The sequence below is a fragment of the Ornithorhynchus anatinus genome, chromosome 5 (genome assembly GCF_004115215.2).
Source record: "Ornithorhynchus anatinus isolate Pmale09 chromosome 5, mOrnAna1.pri.v4, whole genome shotgun sequence".
In the NCBI taxonomy this organism is placed as follows: domain Eukaryota; kingdom Metazoa; phylum Chordata; class Mammalia; order Monotremata; family Ornithorhynchidae; genus Ornithorhynchus; species Ornithorhynchus anatinus.
This window is the reverse complement of record NC_041732.1, coordinates 34,534,788-34,555,350: the sequence shown is the minus strand read 5'-3', so window position 1 is coordinate 34,555,350 and position 20,563 is coordinate 34,534,788.

Sequence of the window (20,563 nt, the reverse complement as noted above, 5' to 3'; positions counted from 1 at the left end):
ACCATAGCAAGAAGTAAGTAGGTGATATTGTATGAAGCAAATCTCACTCATTCTCCTTTGTCTTGGAGACCCAGGAGATAATTATCCATTAGAAAATACAAAAATCAACTTTCTCCTTTCTCACCTCAAATACCTTGCCATTCACTGGTACATAGTAAGCGCTTAACAAATACCATCATTATTTAGAATTTAGTGTGTGTATGTAGGGGAGGGGTGGGAGCAGGGAGGAGGCAGCACTTAAATCACAGATCGGGGAAGGGATTCTATTTATCTTGATGTCTTGTTTTTGTTTTGTTCTGTTTTGCTTTGCTGTCTGTCTCCCCCGTTTAGACTGTGAGCCCATCATTGGGCAGGGATTGTCTCTATCTGTTGCCAAATTGTTCATTCCAAGTGCTTAGTACAGTGTTCTGCACATAGTAAGTGCTCAATAAATACTATTGAATGAATGAATGAATGATGAGCCTTAAAGGTGAAAATTAAGGAAGATACAATCTATCAAAAAAGATCCCTCCATTTCTGTAAAAATGTTCTTTATGTTTCTTCATGTAGTTAGTCCTTTAAGGCCAGGAGAGAATTACATAGAATTAATTCATTCAATAGTATTTATTGAGCACTTACTATGTGCAGAGCACTGTACTAAGCACTTGGAATGTACAAATCGGCAACAGATAGACAGTCCCTGCCCATTGATGGGCTTACAGTCTAATCGGGGGAGACACACAGACAAAAACAGTAGCAATAAATAGAATCAAGGGGATGTACATCTCATTAAAACAATAGCATAAATAGAATCAAGGTAATGTACATCTCATTAACAAAATAAATAAGGTAATAAAAATATATACAAATGAGCGGATGAGCACAGTGCTGAGGGGAGGGGAAGGGAGAGGGGGAGGAGCAAAGGAAAGGTGGGGGAAGGGGGCTTAGCTGAGGGGAGGTGAAGGGGGGTGTAGAGAGGCAGCAGAGGGAGCAGAGGGAAAAGGGGAAGCTCAGTCTGGGAAGGCCTCTTGGAGGAGGTGAGTGAGAAGATATTCCATGAAGCAACATTCAGTTTTTTCATCTCAGATACTGTATCTGTTTATATGAGGTGCTAGGCCTAAAAGACCCAGGAGAGAAGTCAGCGTTGGATATTACTTCAAGTGAATCTCTCTTTTTCCACATGAAGTATTCCAAGAGACACAAATAAGAAGTGGGAGAAATTCCTAGAAGCAAATCAAATCTCTCCTTTTCCACTTCTTTAATTCTCTCTGCTCTGCCAGGGAGTTGGACCTAGAAGTCCCAAGGGGGAATAAAACAAGAAATACTGCATGAAGTAAATCTCAATTACTCTCCGTTCTCCTGAAGTTTTAGGTCTTGAAGACTCAGGAAACAATGAATCATTAACAAATGCATCAAACAGCTTTCTCTTTTATCACTCAAACATCCTCTCTGCTCTCTCAGGTCTTAAAAATTGAGGAGAAAATTCTAGGGACCAAATCTCTACTTTTCTGCCTCAGATATCCTCTCTGATCCCTCATGGAGTTAGACCTTTAAGACCCAGGATCAAATTATTCAGGAGTTATTGCATAAAGTAAAATTCTCCTTTGCTGTCTCAAATATATGTTTGATCTTTGGAGGAGCTAGGCCTAAAAGACTGGGCGGGCACTGAGAATTAAGCAGGATATATAGGATGAAGCAGTGTGGCCTGATGGAAAGGGCATGGGGCTAGGAGGCAGAGGACCTTTTTTTTAAAAAAAGAATGTATTTGTTAAGTGCTTCCTATGTGTGAGGCACTGTACTGAGTGTTGGAGTAGATACAAACTAATCAGGTTGGACACAGTCCATGTCCCCCCTGGGGTTCACAGTGTTAATCCCCATTTTACAGATGAGGTAACTGAGGCACAGAGAAGTTAAGTTCATTCAATAGTATTTATTGAGCGCTTACTATGTGCAGAGCACTGTACTAAGCGCTTGGGATGAACAAGTCGGCAACAGAGACAGTCCCTGCCGTTTGACGGGCTTACAGTCTAATGGGGGGGAACGGACAGACAAGAACAATGGCGATAAATAGAGTCGAGGGGAAGAACATCTCGTAAAAACAATGGCAACTAAATAGAATCAAGGCGATGTACAATTCATTAACAAAATAAATATGGTAACGGAAATATATACAGTTGAGCGGACGAGTACAGTGCTGTGGGGATGGGAAGGGAGAGGTGGAGGAGCAGAGGGAAAGGGGGAAAAGAGGGTTTAGCTGCGGAGAGGTGAGGGGGGTGGTAGAGGGAGTAGAGGGAGAAGGGAGCTCAGTCTGGGAAGGCCTCTTGGAGAAGGTGAGTTTTAAGTAGGGTTTTGAAGAGGGGAAGAGAATCAGTTTGGCAGAGGTGAGGAGGGAGGGCGTTCCGGGACCGCGGGAGGCCATGGCCCGGGAGTCGATGGCGGGATAGGCGAGACCGAGGGACGGTGAGGAGGTGGGCGGCAGAGGAGCGGAGCGTGCGGGGTGGGCGGTAGAAAGAGAGAAGGGAGGAGAGGTAGGAGGGGGCAAGGTGATGGAGAGCCTTGAAGCCTAGAGTGAGGAGTTTTTGTTTGGAGTGGAGGTTGATAGGCAACCACTGGAGTTGTTTAAGAAGGGGAGTGACATGCCCAGATCGTTTCTGCAGGAAGATGAGCCGGGCAGCGGAGTGAAGAATAGACTGGAGCGGGGCGAGAGAGGAGGAAGGGAGGTCAGAGAGAAGGCTGACACAGTAGTCTAGCCGGGATATAACGAGAGCCTGTAGCAGTAAGGTAGCCGTTTGGGTGGAGAGGAAAGGGCGGATCTTGGCGATATTGTATAGGTGAAACCGGCGGGTCTCAGTAACGGATAGGACGTGTGGGGTGAACGAGAGGGACGAGTCAAAGATGACCGAGATTGCGGGCCCGAGAGACGGGAAGGATGGTCGTGCCATCCACGGTGATAGAGAAGTCTGGGAGAGGACCGGGTTTGGGAGGGAAGATGAGGAGCTCAGTCTTGCTCATGTTGAGTTTTAGGTGGCGGGCCGACATCCAGGTGGAGACGTCCCGGAGGCAGGAGGAGATGCGAGCCTGAAGGGAGGGGGAGAGGACAGGGGCGGAGATGTAGATCTGCGTGTCATCTGCGTAGAGATGGTAGTCAAAGCCGTGAGAGCGGATGAGTTCACCGAGGGAGTGAGTGTAAATGGAGAACAGAAGAGGGCCAAGAACTGACCCTTGAGGAACTCCAACAGTTAAAGGATGGGAGGGGGAGGAGGCTCCAGCGGAGGAGACCGAGAATGATCGGCCAGAGAGGTAAGAGGAGAACCAGGAGAGGACGGAATCCGTGAAGCCAAGGTGAGATAAGGTATGGAGGAGGAGGGGATGGTCGACAGTGTCAAAGGCAGCAGAGAGGTCAAGGAGGATCAGAATGGAGTAGGAGCCATTGGATTTGGCAAGAAGGAGGTCATGGGTGACCTTAGAGAGAGCAGTCTCGGTAGAGTGGAGGGGACGGAAGCCAGATTGGAGGGGGTCTAGGAGAGAATGGGAGTTAAGTGACTTGCTCAAGGTCACACAGCAGACAGGTGACAGAGCCAGGGTAGGAATCCAGGTTCTTCTGACATCCAGGCCTGTGCTCTATTCACTAGATCATATTGTAGAGCCGGGGTCTAAGCCACTTGTCTGCTGTGTGACCTTGAGCAAGTCACTTAACCTCTCTATACCTCAGTTACCTCATCTGTAACTGGGAATGGGAATGGAGGCTGTGAGCCCTATATGGGACAGGGCTGAGTCCAACCTGATTATCTTTTATCTACCTCAGTGCTTAGAACAGTGCCTAGCATACAGTAAGAGCTTAACAAATGCCATATGTACATATATAATCATTCATTCATTCAGTTGTACTTATTGAACGCTTACTGTGTGCAGAGCACTGTACTAAGTGCTTGGAAGAGTACCCTACAACAATAAATAGTCACACTCCCTGCCCACAAGAAGCTTACAGTCTAGAGGGTGGGGAGACAGACATTGTTACAAATAAAATTACAGATATGTACATCAGTGCTGTGGGGCTGAGATGGGGGGAAGAGCAAAGGGAGCAAGTCAGGGCGATGGAGAAGGGAGATGAGGAAAAGTGGGGCTAAGTCTGGGAAGGCTGCTTGGAGAAGAAGTGCTTTCAGTAAGGTTTTGAAGGCAGAGGAGAGTAACTGTATGTCTGATTTGGGGAGGGAAGGCATTCCAGGCCAGAGACACGATGCGGGTTAGCTGACGGCGGCGAGATAGGTAAGATCGAGGCAGAGTGAGAAGGTTAGCACCAGAGGAGAGAAATGTGTGGGCTGGGTTGAAGAAGGAGAGAAGCAAGGTGAGGTAGGAGGGGGCAAGGTGGTGGACTGCTTTAAAGCCAATGGTGATGAGTTTTTGTTGAATGCAGAGGTGAATGGGAACCCACTGGAGCTTTTTGAGGAGTGGGGTGACATATCCTGAATGCTTTTGTAGTAAAATCACCTGGGCAGCAGAATGAATTATGAACTGGAGTCGGGGGAGAGAAGGCTGGGGGGTCAGCAAGGAGACTGATTCAGTAATCCAGATAGGATAGGATGAGTGATTGTATTATAGCAGCAGTGTGGATGGAGAGGAGAGGGTGGATTTTAACGACGTCGTGAAGGTGGGACCGACAAGATTTAGTGATGGATTGAATATTTGGATTGAATGAGAGAGGAGTCAAGGATAATGCCAAGGTTAAGGGCATTGTGCCATCTACAGTGATGGGAAAGTCATAGGGAGGATGGGAGTTTGGTGGGAAGATAAGGATCTCTGTTTTGAACATGGTATATTTGGGGTGATGGGAGGCAGGAGGAGATGTGAGACTGCAGAGAGGGAGAAAGATCAGGGCTGGAGATGTAGATTTGGGTATCATCTGCGTAGAGGCGGTAGTTGAAGCCAGTGGGTGTAGATGGAAAATGGAAGGGGACCCAGAAATGAACACTGAGGAACACGCGCAGTTAGGGGGTAGGAGGCAGAGGAGAAGCCTGCAAAGGAGACTGAGAATGAACGGCCAGAGAGATAAGAGGTGAACCAGCAGAGGACAGAGTCAGTGAAGCCAAGGTTGGATAACATTTCCAGAAGGGGGTGGTCCACAGTGTCGAAGGCAGCCAAGAAGTGGAGGAGGATTAGGATGGAGTAAAAACCATTGGATTTGGCAACAAGGAGATCACTGGTGACCTTTGAGAGGGCAGTTTCTGTGGAGTAAAGGCGATGGAAGCCAGATTAGAGAGGGTCAAGGAGAGAATTAGAGGAGAGAAATTTGAGACAATGGCTGTAGACAACTCATTCAAGGAATTTGGAGAGGAATGATAGAAGCCGGACCGGGGAGAGGGGAGAGGATGGGGGCGGATAACTGGAGGAAGCTGTGGGGTCAAGGGAGGGTTTTTTTAGGATGGAGGGGCATGGGCATGATTGAAAGCAGTGAGGATGAAGCCACTGGAGAGTGAATGGTTGAAGTTGGCTGTTAGGGAGAGAAGTAGGGAAGGGGTGAGAGTTTTTGATAAGATGCAAAGGAATGGGGTCAGATGTGCAGGTGGAGGGGGTGGCTTTTGAGAGAAGGGAGATCTCCTCTAGAGGTAATGCTGGAAAGGATGGGAGAGTGGAAGAGGGGGTCGGAAGGGGGAGGGACTGAGGAGGGGTGGGGTGATTTTAGGGAGCACACACCATTTTAGGGAGCACACACCTGATGGTGTCAGTTTTCTTAAAGTAGGTGGCCAGGTACATTCCAAGCACTTAGTACAGTGCTCTGCACATAGTAAAGTGCTCAATAAATACTACTGAATGAATGAATGAAAGGGATGGGGAAGGCGGGGGGACAGAGGGCCTGAGGAGAGAGTTAAATGTCCGGGACAACTGGTGAGGGCAATGGGCATGGGTGTCAATAAAGGTGGAGAAATTCTTTTGCCTGCCAGAGGAGAGGGCAGAGTTAAAGCATGTAAGGATAAACTTGAAGTGGACAAAGTTGGCCTGATATTTAGATTTCTACCAACAGCATTCTGCGGCTCAAACACAAGAGTGTTCTATGGTCTTTTGGACTTGAGTCTTGAAGATCCAGGGGAGATTAAAGCAGTAGCTATTGTATGAAGCAAACCTCAATTAGTCTGTTCTATTGTATCTCCCAAGCACTTAGTACAGTACATAGTAAGCATGATTGATTGATTGATTGATTGATTAGTGCCCTTGAGCAGTTGGGTCTCAAAGACCCAGGAGAGAATTATCAGGTAAATAATGCACTAAGCAAATTTCAATATTGTATCTGCTCACTTGAGTACCTAAGACTTCAACACCCAGGAAAAAATTAAGCAGAAGCTATTACACAAAACTCCTCTCCCCATTTCTGCCTCAAATATTCCCTTGGCTCACTCAGGTAAGTTAGGTTCAGAAACCCCAGAGAAAATTTGAAGAAAGCAGTCTCTCTTTTTCTGCCTCAAATATCCTCTCTGGTTATTTGTAGAGTTAGGCTTTAATATTAATGTCTGTCTCCCCCCTCTAGACTGTAAGTTCGTTGTGGGCAGGGGACATGTCTGTTTATTGTTGTATTGTACTCTCCCATGTGCTTAGTACAGTGCTTTGCACCCAGTTAACACTCAATAAATATGATTGAATGCATGAAGACCCAGGAAAAAATTGTAAAGGAGTTAATTGCCTCAAACAAAAAATCTAAGTTCCCACTTCAGAAATAACCTCTGCTATATAAGGAGCTAGGCCTTCAAAACCCAGGAGAGAATTAAGTAGGAGATATGGCAGGGAGCAAACCTTAGTTTTACTCTGATGCCTTAAGGATTTAGGCTTTGAAGACCCAGGAGAGAAATAAGTAGGAAATATTGTATGGAGCAAGTCACTCCATTTGTACATGAAATACTCTCGGCTCACTCGAGTAGCTAAGTTTGAGAGACCCAAGTAAGAAGTAGGTGATAGTGCATGAAGCAAATTTTTATAGTTTTCTGTTCCCTTGAGGAATTAGGCCTTGAAGACTCAGGAGAAAATAAAGAAGGAGAAACCATATGAAGCAAATCTCAGTTTTTTTCCATTCCCTTGTGGGGTTAGGACTTGAAGACCCAGGAGAGAATTAACCATTAGAAAATTCAAAAGCAATTTTCTTCTTTCTCTCCTCAAATATCCTCTCTGCTCATTCAGTTAGGCCTTAAAAACCCAGGAGAAAATTATAGGAGACAAATCTCTCCTTTTCTGCCTCAAATATTCTCTCTGAACCCACTTGGAGTTAGGTCTTTAAGATCCAGGGGCAAATTATACGGGAGTTATTAAAGTAAAACTCTTTTTTCCTGCCTCAAATAGTCTTTATTCTCTCATGGGAGTTAGGCCTTGAAGACCCAAAAATGAATTAAACACGATTTATTGCAGAATCAATCAGTGATATTTATTGAACTCTGTCTATGGACAGGGCACTGTATTAAGTACGCAGGAAAGTACATAAAACTCTCCTCATCCACTTCAAATACTCAACTGCTCATTTGAGCAGCTATGGCTTAAAGACTAGAATATAATTAGTATGATAGGTTGTATGAAGCAAATCTCTAGTGTTTTACCTTAAATACTTTCTCTCTGCTCTATTAAGAAGTTACACCTTGAAGATCCAGTTTAACTAGGGGATAGTTCATGAAGCATATCAAATCTCGCTTTTTCCACCTCTAATGTTATCTTTACTCTCACTGGCTGTAAAGGCAATAACTCCTTTATCTTTAGCCTCAAAGACCAGAGAGAGAGTTAGGTAGGAGACATGGCATGAACCAAATCTCTCCTTTTCTACTCTTTATATGATCTCCACTCACAGATCATATATTGTCAATTGTCAGTTGCCGTTGATCGAAGACAGTGGCAGGGACTCAAGTATTTACTGCATGGAAAAAAGCAATGATAAACCACTTCCGTATCTTTATTAGGAAATTTCTATGGATACACATACCAAAACAACTTTATGACAGAAGATGGGATGTTCCGAAGAGGGTGTATCCATGGAGTCTCTGTGGGTTGGAAATGACTCAACAGCATTTGAAGGCGATTGCATTAAACAAACTTCCTGTTTCTCCTCAAATGTTCTCTCTGTTCCACTGAGGATCTAGGCCTTGAAAACCTGACAGAGTGGATAAGTAAGTAGGAAATACTGCATGAAACAAATCAACTCTCTTCTTTCCTACCTCCAATATTCTCTGTTTTCACTGGGAATTGGGCCTCGAAGACCCAGGAGAGAATGAAGCAGGCGATATTGCATGAAGAAACTCTTAATTATTCTCTGCTCCCTCCTTGAGTTTAGGCTTAAAATCCCCATTGAGAAATAAGCAGGATATATTGCAAGAAGCAAATCTCAATTATTCTCTGCTTCCTTTATGAGTCAGACCTTGAAGGCCCAGGACAAGATTAAAGAGCGTATATTTCATGAAGCAACTTTCAGTTATTCTATGGTCTTTCAGGGCATGGGCCTTGAAGACCCAGGGGAGTTTAAATCAGTAGATATTGCTTGAAGCAAATATCAATTATTTTGTGGTCCCTTGAGCCGGTGGGTCTCAAAGGTGGATCTTTGAGACCCAAGAGAGGTTTAGGAGGAAGATAAGGCATGAAACAACTTTCAGTATTGTATCTACCCTTTTGAGAAACTAGGACTTCAAGACCTAAGAATCAAAACTTCAAGTATTAAGCAGGAGATATTTCACAAAACACTTGTCACTAATTCAGTATGTGATGCTGCAAAAAGTGGGAGATATTGTCTAGAGGAAATCAAACCTCTCCTTCTCCACCTGTAATAGTCACACTGCTCTCACTGGGAGTAAGGCCTTGAAGAACCAGGAGAGAATTCAGCAGGAGATATTTCAAGAAGCTATTCTCAACTATTCCAGGCTACTTTGGGGACTGAGGTCTTAAAATACCAGGAGAGACTCATGGATGAAATATTCTAGGAAGGAAATCTCTCCTTTTCAGTCTCAAATATTCTCATGGGTCACTTACAAAAATAGGCCCAAGTATACTCTACTCAATCTATCACTGTGGTCTTAAAGACCCAGGAGAGAATTTAGCAAGAGATATTCCACCAGTCAATCAATCATATTTATTGAGCTCTTACTGTGTGCAAAACACTGTACTAAGTGTTTGGGAGAATATAATATAATAGAGTTAGACACATTCCCTGCCCACAGTGAGCTTAGAGTCATGTCCATGTGACACCTCTAACCCTTTCTGCCTCAAATATTTCCTCTGCTCCCTCAGGTAGTTGGCCGTTTAAGACAAATTAGAAAACTGAGGAGAAATTTATGAAGCAAATCTTTCTGTTTTTGCCTCAGATAGTCTCTCTGGTTCCTCATGGAGTTAGGCCTTGAGGCTCTAGGAGAGGATTAAACAAAGTATATTGTCTGAAACAGAACTCACATTTTGTACCGCAAATACTATATCTGCCCAAATGCAAAACTAGACAGAGACACAGGAGAGAATTAAGCAGGAGATCTTACACAAAACACCTCCCTCCTTTTCTGCTTCAAATAGTTTCTCTGCTCACTGAGTTGGTTAGCCTTGAAAACTCAGGAGGGAAGTAAACAGGCATTCCTGCATGAAGCAAACATTCCTTTCAAATTCTAGGTTTGTTCCTAGGGATACCTAGACCTTAAATAATAATAATTCTGGTATTTGTTAAATTCTTACTGTGTGCCAGGTACTGTACTAAGCACTGGGGTGGATACAAGCAAATCGAGTTAAATAAGGGGTTCTCTATGAAGCAAATACCTAGCTTGCTTTCTTAAATATTATCTCTGCTCTTTTAAGAAGTCTGTGCTTGAGATTCTGGTGGGAAGAAAATGGGAGACTTTGCATCACATCTCTTCTTTTCTACTTCAATCTTTTTCTGCTCACTCAAGTATAGAGTACCTATTGCATGAGGAAAATCAAATATCTCCTTTTTCTTTTTGAAGGAAGAATTAAGCCTTGAAGATACAGAAGATATCTAATCAGGAGATACTGCATGAAGAAAACCTTAACTATTCTCTTCTCTCTTGAGGAGCTAGGCCCTAAAGACCTAAGATAAGATTAAACAGGAGATATTGCATGCAACAAATCCTTCCACTTGCTTATGAAATGCTGTCTACTCACTCAAGCAGCTAAGGTTTAGAGTCCCTGGTGAGAAGTGGATGGTATTGCATGAAGCTAATCTGAATTATTCTCTGCTCCCTTGAGGAGTTTGCCTTGTAGGCTCAGGAGAGAACAAAGCTGGAGTTACTGCATGAAGCAAATCTCAATTATTATTCCTTACCTTGTAGAGTTGAAGATCCAGGAGAGAATATCCATTGGATAATTCAGGAAGCAACTTTCTCCTTTCTTGCCTCAAATATAGCCGTTCTGCTCACTAAGTTAGGACTTATAGACCCAGGAGAAATTTAAGGAAGAGATATTCTCTGAAGAAAATCTCTCCATTTCTGCCAAAAAATATTATCTCTGGTTCTCCATCGAATTAGACCAGGTGATAATTAAATAAGAGTTTTTGCCTGAAGCAACGCTAACCTTTTCCACCTCAAATGGTAGCTCTGTTCATTTCAGGAGATAGGCCTTAAAGACTCAGGAGAGAAGCCGAAGATATTGCTTGAGGTGCATCTCTTTTTTTCCACATGAAATATTCTCTGCTCATTCCTGGAGTTAACCTTTAAAGACCCTGATACGAAGTAAGTGGGAGAAATTGCTAGAAGCCAACCGAATCCCTCCTTTTCCACTTCTATGATTTTCTCTGCCCTGCCAAGGAATTGGGCCTTGAAATCCCAAAAGAGAAATAAGCAGGAGAAACTGCATGAAAAAAAATCCCCTTTTCTGCCTCACATTTTTACTCTGCTCACTCAAATAACCAGGCTTCTAAAGACTCAGGAGGTAATTAAATAGGCAACATCGCATTAAACAGTGTGGCCTTATGGATACACCATAGTACTGGGACTCAGAAGGATAGGGGTGGTAATCCTGGCTCTGCCACTTGTCTATTGTGTGAACTTGGGCCAGTCCCTTAACTTCTCTGTATTTCCGTTACCTCCTCTGTAATATGGGGATTAATTGGGACAGGGACCATGTCAACCCAATTAGCTTGTAACAACCCCACTGCTTAGTGCCAAGCCTGGCACATAGTAAGTGCTTAACAAATACCATTAGAAAAAGAAACAGATCTCGATTATTTTTGGCTCCCTTGTGGAGTTAACACCATGATGACTCGAGAGAAAATTAAGTAGACAGTATTGCATGAAAGACCTCTCCTCCTTTCTTCGGCAAATATAATCTGCTCATTCAAGTATTAATTGAAAACCCTTAAAGCCCCAATAAAAATTCAGTGGGAGATTTTGAATGAGATAAATCAAATTTCTCCTATTCCTTTTCAAAAATTCTCTCCATTCCATCTAGAATTCGGCCTTGAAGACTCAGGAAGGAATTAATAAGGATATATCGCATGAAAGAAATTGTATCATACTTTCCCAAGTACAGTATTCTGCACATATCAAGCACTCAATAAAACCCATTGATTGACTGATTAATTATTCTCTAGTCCCTTAAGGAATTAGGCCTTGAAGACTCTGAAGAGAATTGCTTGACACAAATTCTCCTTTTCAATATCAGATATTCTCTACACTCTACAGTAGCTAGGCTTGAAAGAACCAGACAAGAGGTAAATCAGATTTCTCCTTTTCCACTTCTAATATTCTCTCTATTCTCTCTGAGAGTTGAGCCTTGAAGACCCAAGGTAGAATAAAGATAGTGGTATTACATATAGCAAATCTTAACAATTCTCTGCTCCCTTGAGATAATTAAGCAGGGGAGATTGCATGAAACAACTCTCAATTATTATATGCGTCTCTAGAAGTTAGGCCTTGAAGACCAAGGAGAGATTAAAGTAGAAGATAATAATGAAGCAAATCTCAATTATTTTCTGGTCCTTTGAGCACTTGGGTCTCCAAGACCCGGCTCAGATTTAACAGGTATTAGAATCCAGATCCTTCTGACTCCCAGGCCATGCTCAATCCACTAGGCCATGCTGCTTTAAGACCTAGGTGAGAATTAAAATGCAGGTGTGAAGAAAGTGGGAGATATTGTTTGGAACAAATGAAATCTGTCCTTTTCTACCTCTAATATTTGCATTACTCTCAATGAGAGTAAGATCTTGAAGACCCAGGAGAGATTGCAGCAGGAAGTAGTGCATGAAGCTGTTCTCAAGTAATCTAAGCTCCTTTGGGGAGTGAAGTCAAAAAGCTCCAGGAGAGAATCGAGGAGGAGATATTCGAGGAAGCAGAGCTCTCTTTTTCCAACTCAAATTACACAAATCTCCTCTCACTATTTCTGTTTCCAATATTCCCTATGCTCCCTCAGGCAGTTAGGACTTAAAAACCTAGAAGAAAATTATGGGGAGCAAACTGCTCCTCTTTTACCTCCAATATTCTCTCTAATTCCTTTGGGAGTTAGGCCTTGAAGAACCAGGAAAGAATTAAACAGGAGCTATTGCCTGAAGCAAAACTCTCTTCCCTCCTCAGAAACAACTCTGCTCATAAAAGGAGGTAGCCCTGAAAGACCCAAGAGAAAATTAAGCAGGTGACAATATGTGAAATACCCCTCTCTTTTTCTTTATCAACTATTTCCTCTGCTCATTCAGGTAGTTAAGCCTTACAATCTCAGGAGAAAATTAACGAGATGTATTCTATGAAACAAATCTCTCCTTTTCTTTCTCGAATATTCTCTCTGTTCCCTCATGGAGTTAAACCTAGATGACCCAGATGACCCAGAAATGAATTAAACTGAAATTATTGAGTAACGTAAAACTCTCTTTTTCCAACTTAAATACATTTGATCACTCAAGGAGCTAGTCCTTAAAGACAAGGAGAGAAGCAAGAGAATGTGTATGAAACAAATATCTAGTTTTCTTCCTTAAATATTTTCTTTCTGCTCTATCAAGAAGTCACAATTTGTTGACCCAGCATAAGGGGTCATACTGCATGAAGTATATCAAATCTCTTCTTTTCCACCTCTAGTATTCTCTCTACTTACCCTGGGAGTTAGTACTTGAAGACCAAGGAAAGCATTAAGTAGTAGACATTCCATGAACCAAATTTCTCCTTTTCCACACTACAGACTATTTCTGCTCACATGACTCGCTAGATCTTAAATATCAGGAGAGAAAGAAGCTGGAGATAATGCCTCATGCAAAGTGTTCATTTTTCAATTCAAATATTCTCTCTGCTCCATTGAGGACTTAGGGCTTGATGACCTAAGTCTATAAGTGGGAAACAATGTATGAAACAAATCAAATTTATCCTTTGTGTGGCAAACATTCTCTCTGTTCACTAGAAGAGTTAGGACTTGAGACCCAGGAGAGAATTAAGCCAGAAATATTGCATGAAGCAAATCTTAATAATTCTCTGCTCCTTTGAGTATTCAGGCTTTGAAATCCAGTGAGAAGAATATGGGAGCTATTTCATAAGAAAATCTCAATTATTCTTTGCTCCTTTGAGGGGTTAGGCCTTGAAGACCCAGGAGAGATTGAATTAGGAGACATAGGATGAAACAAATCTTTGCTTTAACATGTCAACTATCCCTGCTTACTTTACTAGCTAAGCTACAAAGATGCAGACGTGAAGAAAGTGGGAGATACTGTGTGAAACACATTAAATCTCTCCTTTTCTACCTCTAATATTTACACTACTCTCATTGAGAGTAAGACCTTGAAGATCCAGGAGAAAAAGCAGCAGGAGATAGTGCATGAAGCATTCTCAAGCATTCTAATCTCCTTTGGGGAGTGAAGCCAAAAAGCTCCAGGAGAGAATCCAGGAGGAGATATTTTAGGAAGCAAATCTCTCCTTTTTCACCTCAAATATTATCTCAGGTCACTTGTGCAATTTTGGCCCAAAGACCTTATAATAATAATAATGATAGTATTTGTTAAGCGTTTACTATGTGTCAGGCACCTTTCTAAAAGCTGAAGTAGATGCAATAATAATAATAATGATGGCATTTGTTAAGCGCTTACTATGTGCAAAGCACTGTTCTAAGCGCTGGGGAGGTATGAGGTGATCAGGTTGTCCCACATGGGACTCACAGTCTTAATCCCCATTTTAAAGATGAGGTAACTGAGGCACAGAGAAGTTGTGACTTGCCCAAAGTCACACAGCTGACAAGTGGTGGAGCTAGGATTAGAACCCATGACCTCTGACTTCCAAGCCCGGGCTCTAAGGTAATCAGGTTGTCCCACGTGGGGTTCACAGTCTTAATTCCCATTTTACAGATGAGGTAACTGAGGCACAGAGAAGTAAAGTGATTTGCCCAAAATCACACAGCAGATAAGTGGCAGACCCAGGATTAGAACCCACAACCTCTGACTCCCAAGCCTGTGCCCTTTCCACTACTCCATGCTGCTTCTGTGGGACTTTGGGCCAATCACTTCACTTCTTTGTGCCTCAGTTACCTCATATGTAAAATGGAGACTAAGACAGAGAGCCCCCATGTGGGACATGGACTGTGTCCAACCTGATTAACTTGTATCTACCCCAACGCTTAGTACAGTACCTGGAACATAATAAGTGCTTAACAAATGTCATTAAAAAGAAAAAAGACTCAGGAGAGAATGAGCCAATAGGTAATGTTTGAAATAACTCTCCCCTTTCTCCTCTCAGGTGTTCTCTCTGCTCAACTGATTACCAAGCCCATAAAGATCCAGGAAAGTAATTAGTAGGAGATACTCCATGGGACACTTCTTGCCTCTCCTGCCTCAAATATTTCCTCTGCTCATTCTGCTGGTTGGGCCTTTAAGTCCCAGGAGAGTAATAAAAGGGAGATATTCTAAGAAGTAAATCTCTCCTTTTCTGCTTCAAATACTCTGCTTGGTTCCTCGTGGAGTTAGGCCTTAAAAACCCAGGAGAGAATTTAATACGATTTATTGCTTGAAGCATAACTCCCCTTTGCCATCTTAGATACTATCTCTGTGATAGGAAGAATGAGACCTGAGAAACGTAGGAAAGAATTAAGCAGAGGATATTACACAAAACACCTCTCTCCTTTTCTGCCTCAAATATTCCTTCTGCTCACTGAGGTAATTAGACCTTGAAGACCAGGAGAGAATTAAATAGGAGTTATTGCATGAAGCAAACTTTCCTTTTTCACCTCGAATCCTTTTTCTGTTCCCATGAGTACCTAAGTCTTAAATACTATCAGAGAATTAAGCAAGAAATATTGTATGAAGCAAATATCTAGTTTTCTACCTTAAATAGTCTCTCTGTTTTTAAGAACTGAGGCCTTGAAAACCTTGGAGGGAAGAATGAGGGAGATATTGCATGTTTCATTTCAAATGTCCCCTTTTCTACCTCAAACCTTCTCTGCGGCCTTGAGTACCTAGGTCTTAAAAACTGAATACCGAATTAAGTAGGAGTAGAGAAATAGATGGGAATCAGAACTACTGCATAAGGAGAATCAAATCTCTCTTTTTCCTTGTCAAAGGAGGAATTAGACCTTGAAAACCCAGGAGAGAATTAAGCCGGAGATACTTCATGAAACAAACCTTATTCTTTACTCCCTTGGGGAATTAGGCAGTGAAGAAGAGGTAATCTGTTTGGGGTTATTGTTTTTCTGAGGTAGTTTGAGACTTAGTCTGTTGGGGGCTTCTTAAAGAAAGCCTGTTTGGGATGATTTCATTCAGTCGTATTTTTTGAGCGCTTACTGTGTGCAGAGCACTAAGTGCTTAGCGCTGTACTAAGTGCTTGTGATTTGCGAGGTGTCTCTCTTTCCCAGTTTTACCAGCTGCTAGAAGTGGGGTACCATGCTGACCGGCGTACTTATTGCTTATTAGCCTAGGAATAGCTTTGCTCCTGAGGGTTACCTACCACCCATTCTTCGTGCTGTCACCTTAATAAACCTGCTTCCATTTCCCATAACCCTCGAGTCAGTGAATTCATTTCCAACCCTCCGATCCGTGAGCTCACAGGTTACCTGGAGGCTGGTTCTGCCCAGTGACAGTGTGTCTACCCCCTTCCTCTCTGGAGTCCTGTAGCCTCCAACTTGAATCTTGCTAGTGAGCATAGAAAGATTTGGTCCTGGGTACTGCAGGCCTTACCACTCCCCTGTTTAGTCTGCCATTGCACTGGAGACCTATTGTCCTTTGAGATCAGGCCTCTCCCATCCTGGGAATGTGGGGATCTAATGGCAGGGGTAGGGAAGAGTGGAAAAGCCAGGATGTCTGCGGCTGTCCCGTCATGCCTTTTGAACAGTAGGTTGATTTGCGGTTGGCAGAGGAATGTCTCTGTTTTAGAGAAAATGCTTTGCTTGCAACTCCTCCCATTTCATTCTCAGCTTACAGGAACACCATCAGACCTTCTCCACTCCTGCACTCACTCCATGGAGGGCTGTTGGGGGGAATCCAGGCTCTGAGACCACCTCCACAATCTCATAGCCCGTGGGAATGTAATTAAGTTTGTACTCTCTTCTGCTCAGGAACAGTGATTCTCCTCATTCATTCATTTATTCATTCACTCATTTATTGAGTACATATTGTAAGCAAATCACTGAACTAAACACTAGGGAGAGTACAATATAACAATAAACAGACCCATCCTCCTCCCTTATCGACTCCCATCCCTATTGCCTTCACCATCTGTTCTAAACTTTTAACTCCTGCCTTAAACTCCCAGTGCCCACAACTCCCTCCTTGTCATGGAGGCAACTGCCAGCGCTTAATAACTGTGCTCTGCACTTAGGAAGTATGTGTCCTCTAGATACGTCAGCCTGTTGATTTTGTTTTTATTTTGTGCGGGTGTTTTGTGTTGTAATGTCTCATCATTCCTGTTGGATCTGTCTCCAACCCTTGCTCGCCACTTATGCTTTTAGTTTGTGAATCTCTCCGAGTCTAATTCCCACCTCTCCTGGCACCGAGTACAGTGCTTTGCAGCTAGTAAGCACTTAATGCCATTACTAGTACTAGTACTGCTACTATGCCCTACTCAAAGCCCACCTCCTCCAGGAAGCCTGCCCCGACTGGCTCCACCCAATTCCCTCCCTACCTAGCACTATCTGTGGCCTCATGCCACAAGCCCCACTCCGGGAGTCAGGAGTCCTGCTTCGCTGGTGACCGTAAGTGGCCGGAGTATGCGGTCTGGATTCCCTCGGCCTGGGGGAGTGCTGCTCCGTCTACCACATGAGGCTCTGTGCCCGAGACTGCGGGTGAGCACCGGCCCGGGGTGCCGCCCGCTCTGCTCCACCCCCGTGCCCTGAGGAGATGCCCTCGGTTGAGCTCCTCTTCTGGAGCCAGACAACCATGGACCCGCAAGGCCAGGCCTGTCCAGACTGGTGTCAGAAGAACTGACTTTGTCCCTGGCACATTTTGGGGTCGGGAAGGGCGATAGGGGCTGTCCAGACCCAATACCCTTGCGCTCATGTCTCCTCTCTCCACCCTTGCACAACAGCCCAACCCACTCCAGTCCAGCCCAGCCCAGCCCAGCTGATCTCTGGCCTCCAAATGCTGCCAAGTCAGTGGGGTTTCCAGCTGCTCTGTGCCCAGATCCTGGTCACTCCCAGGCCCCATTCTCCCAGGACCAAGCGAAGCACTCTCCTGAGTTTGGCCCCCTCACATGCATGTTTCTGCCTTCATGTGTGCATGCATACATGGGACACTGCTGGATGCTAGGCAAGAGCTAGCTATCCAGCTTGGGGGGCTATTCTCCCTGCAGAAGGGGTCAGGCCGTGAGGTATCTTCACCATCCATCCCTTTGGGAGGAGAGGGTCATGTCAGTGCTCTAATGTTGATGTGTCTAGAGGAGCAGAATTTCAGGCTGTTTGTGACTCAGAGTCTGAGGCCGAAACACAGCCATAGTCATAAAGAAGGGGAGGTGGGCAGGAGTAGGGAGGCTGGGTCTAGGCCATAACCCTGGGGTTTCCTTTGCTAACCCTCTGCCACCCAAGGGGCCTGGACTGAGCCAAAGCCTCCCACAGCCCGAGCCTCCAGAATCTGTCGTAATCTCGTGGTCACCCATCGGCTCCCCATACTCCTCGGAGAACATCTACCAGTTCGAGCGCCTGGGACGACTCAGAGAAATCCCCACCTCATCTTTGGACTCAGTTACAGGAGGGCCATCGATGTCCGGCCTTCCTGGAGGTGAGGCCTATGACTGCATTTGAGGGGTTTCTGACTCTTTAGTAAATGTGACCTCAGTTTGGAAATGGGGGCCCAGGAACCCAAACCCAAAGAGTATGATTCCCCTTGCAAGAAAAGAGAGAATCGACCTTTTCCCCAAAGCTATTGGACTTCCTAAATCCAAGGGTTAAGCTACAATAGCATGCAAATATCGGCACTGGCCAAGTTGACCATGATGCTCTTGCATCTCATCCCAAGGTGGTCATAAGCACTCTCCTCGAGTTCCATCCCGCTCCCGGAGGTCGGCTCCAGGGACCTGAATTTCCAAGTTACAGATCCGTCAGGGGCCTCGGCCCTCTACCCGTGACATCCTTTGGTTCTCTAGTGGGCACCCCTGGCAATCCAGACTGCGGGCACTCAGCCCCACGGCCAAAAGCTCCTTCTCCCCGACATTTCCCAGCCCCAACCCAGCTCCTGCTTTAGTGACGGCATCAGGATCTCCTCATTTGTCTGCTCTTTTCCCTGTTCAGGCCAGAAGGTGCTGGAACAGGCACTGTACTCAAAACCTCTCTAGCTCTCTATTGAGCTTCTGTGCCAGGCTGGATTTGGGCATTGGCAGGATGGAGGCTGAACTGGAAATACAGTTCACACCTGGTAGTTCCATATCTTAGGCCCACAGTCAGAGAAACAATCAGTCCCCAGATCAATCCGTCATCAATCAATCCTAATTATTGAACATTTTCTGTGTGCAGAGCACTGTACTAACTGCTTGGAAAAATACAATGCATTGGAATTGGTAGACATAATCCCTAACCTTAAGGAGCTTATAGTCTGAAGGGTATGAAAAATATTGAAATACATTACAGACCAGCAAGTGCTTAGGGGGTACCATTCAGGGGAATAAGCTCTGTAGAAGGAAGAGTAAATAGTAAGAGTAAATAGGAAATGGAGGGCTTAATTGGGGAAGCCCTCTTGGAGGAGATTTGATTTTAGACGGGCTCTGAAGGTGGGGAGAGTGGAGGTCTGTCGGATTTGAAGGGCCAGGCTACCCTTGCAGTTCCTTGGGTCCAGTGTCAGCGGCCCAGATGTGGGGGCTGTAAGGAGGACACTGAGACAGGAAAGTGGGGCGGTGGTCAGACTGGAGATAAGATCCACCAGAATTTGTGTTTTTCCGGAAAGACCCTTTCATGCTAAGGAGCCTAGCCTCTCCTCTCCTTCCCACAGCCATCCCCTCCTCTAATGATACCGCTGGGCCTTTTTCCGGGGTCACCTGATCTCTCCCCCAGCTGCATCCATTCAGGGGGATTAGTGATTTCCAGTTCCTCTCCCATCCCTGCTCTATATAAGCCTCCAGGGCCATTAACCTCCTTGCTGTTGAGAGTGTTTGTATCAGAGTAATTGCTTGGGCTGTTGAGTTTAGGAGAAAAAGGGGGTGCCTTAAATCTGCTTTTTGGCTTGCTAACTGAGAGCTCTTCTAGGCTAGGTAATTTCCCCCAGGATCCCCCTGCTCTGCTTTTCTATGGGGGCATCATCCCTCACCTATCCTGACCTCATTTATGTCCCTGCTGGGGGTGGGTAGTGGGGTGAAAGGCCTAACAATCCATCTCAGAAGGCTTCTTGGCCACCCAAACTGCCCCATCCCTCTCCAGCCTCTCAGTGGCTGTGGAGTTTCTAAGAGACATTTCCTTCCTGTAATCAATCAGTGGTATTTATTGAGTGCTTACTAGGTGCTGATCACTTGTACTAAATGCTTGGGAGAGTACAAAACAACAAAATTAGCAGGCATGCTCCCTACAGACCTGACTCACCACAGCTTTCCCTACTTCTCTGCTTTCATTATGGTGTCTCCTTTCCTTTATACCCTCAGATGCTTGTCTTTTGCATTCAAACAGTCCCCTTTCCTCTTAAAGGCCCTTCATCAGCTTAATGGGTAGGACCCAGATGATAAAATACAGGTGAGGGAAGGAGGGGAGTATAAGGCTGTGTATCTAATTGCTGTGGGGTGAATACTTCAGTGCTTAGTAGGTGGGACTAAGTGCAGGGTGAGCTGGAAGGGAAAATAAAATGTGTGTATGGAGGTTGAGGAGAGCTTTAGTCATGGACGTCTTCTCGAAGAAGAAACAGTTTCAGTGGGGCTTTTAAAGTTTTGGGAAATTGCTGGTAAGTTCACTGTGTGGGTGGCGGGGTGGGAGTTCCAGGCAGGAAGATGTGTGGGGTGGGTTGAAGTTGAATGTGGTCAAAGTGAAGCTCAATGAGCAGGCTGGAGCTTTCAGGGGTTTCCTAAAGCCAACTCAGAGGCATCCAGAGGTGAATGTCCAGTGGTTCCTGATGACGGGAAGAGACGGACGGACTAGCTTAGAACAGTGCTTGGCACATAGTAAGCGCTTAACAAATACCAACATTATTACTAGCTCACTTCCCCTCCCAGAAGCTTCTCACTATTCTTCCTGGCCCCTCTCCTTAATTATTTGCTGGTCCCTT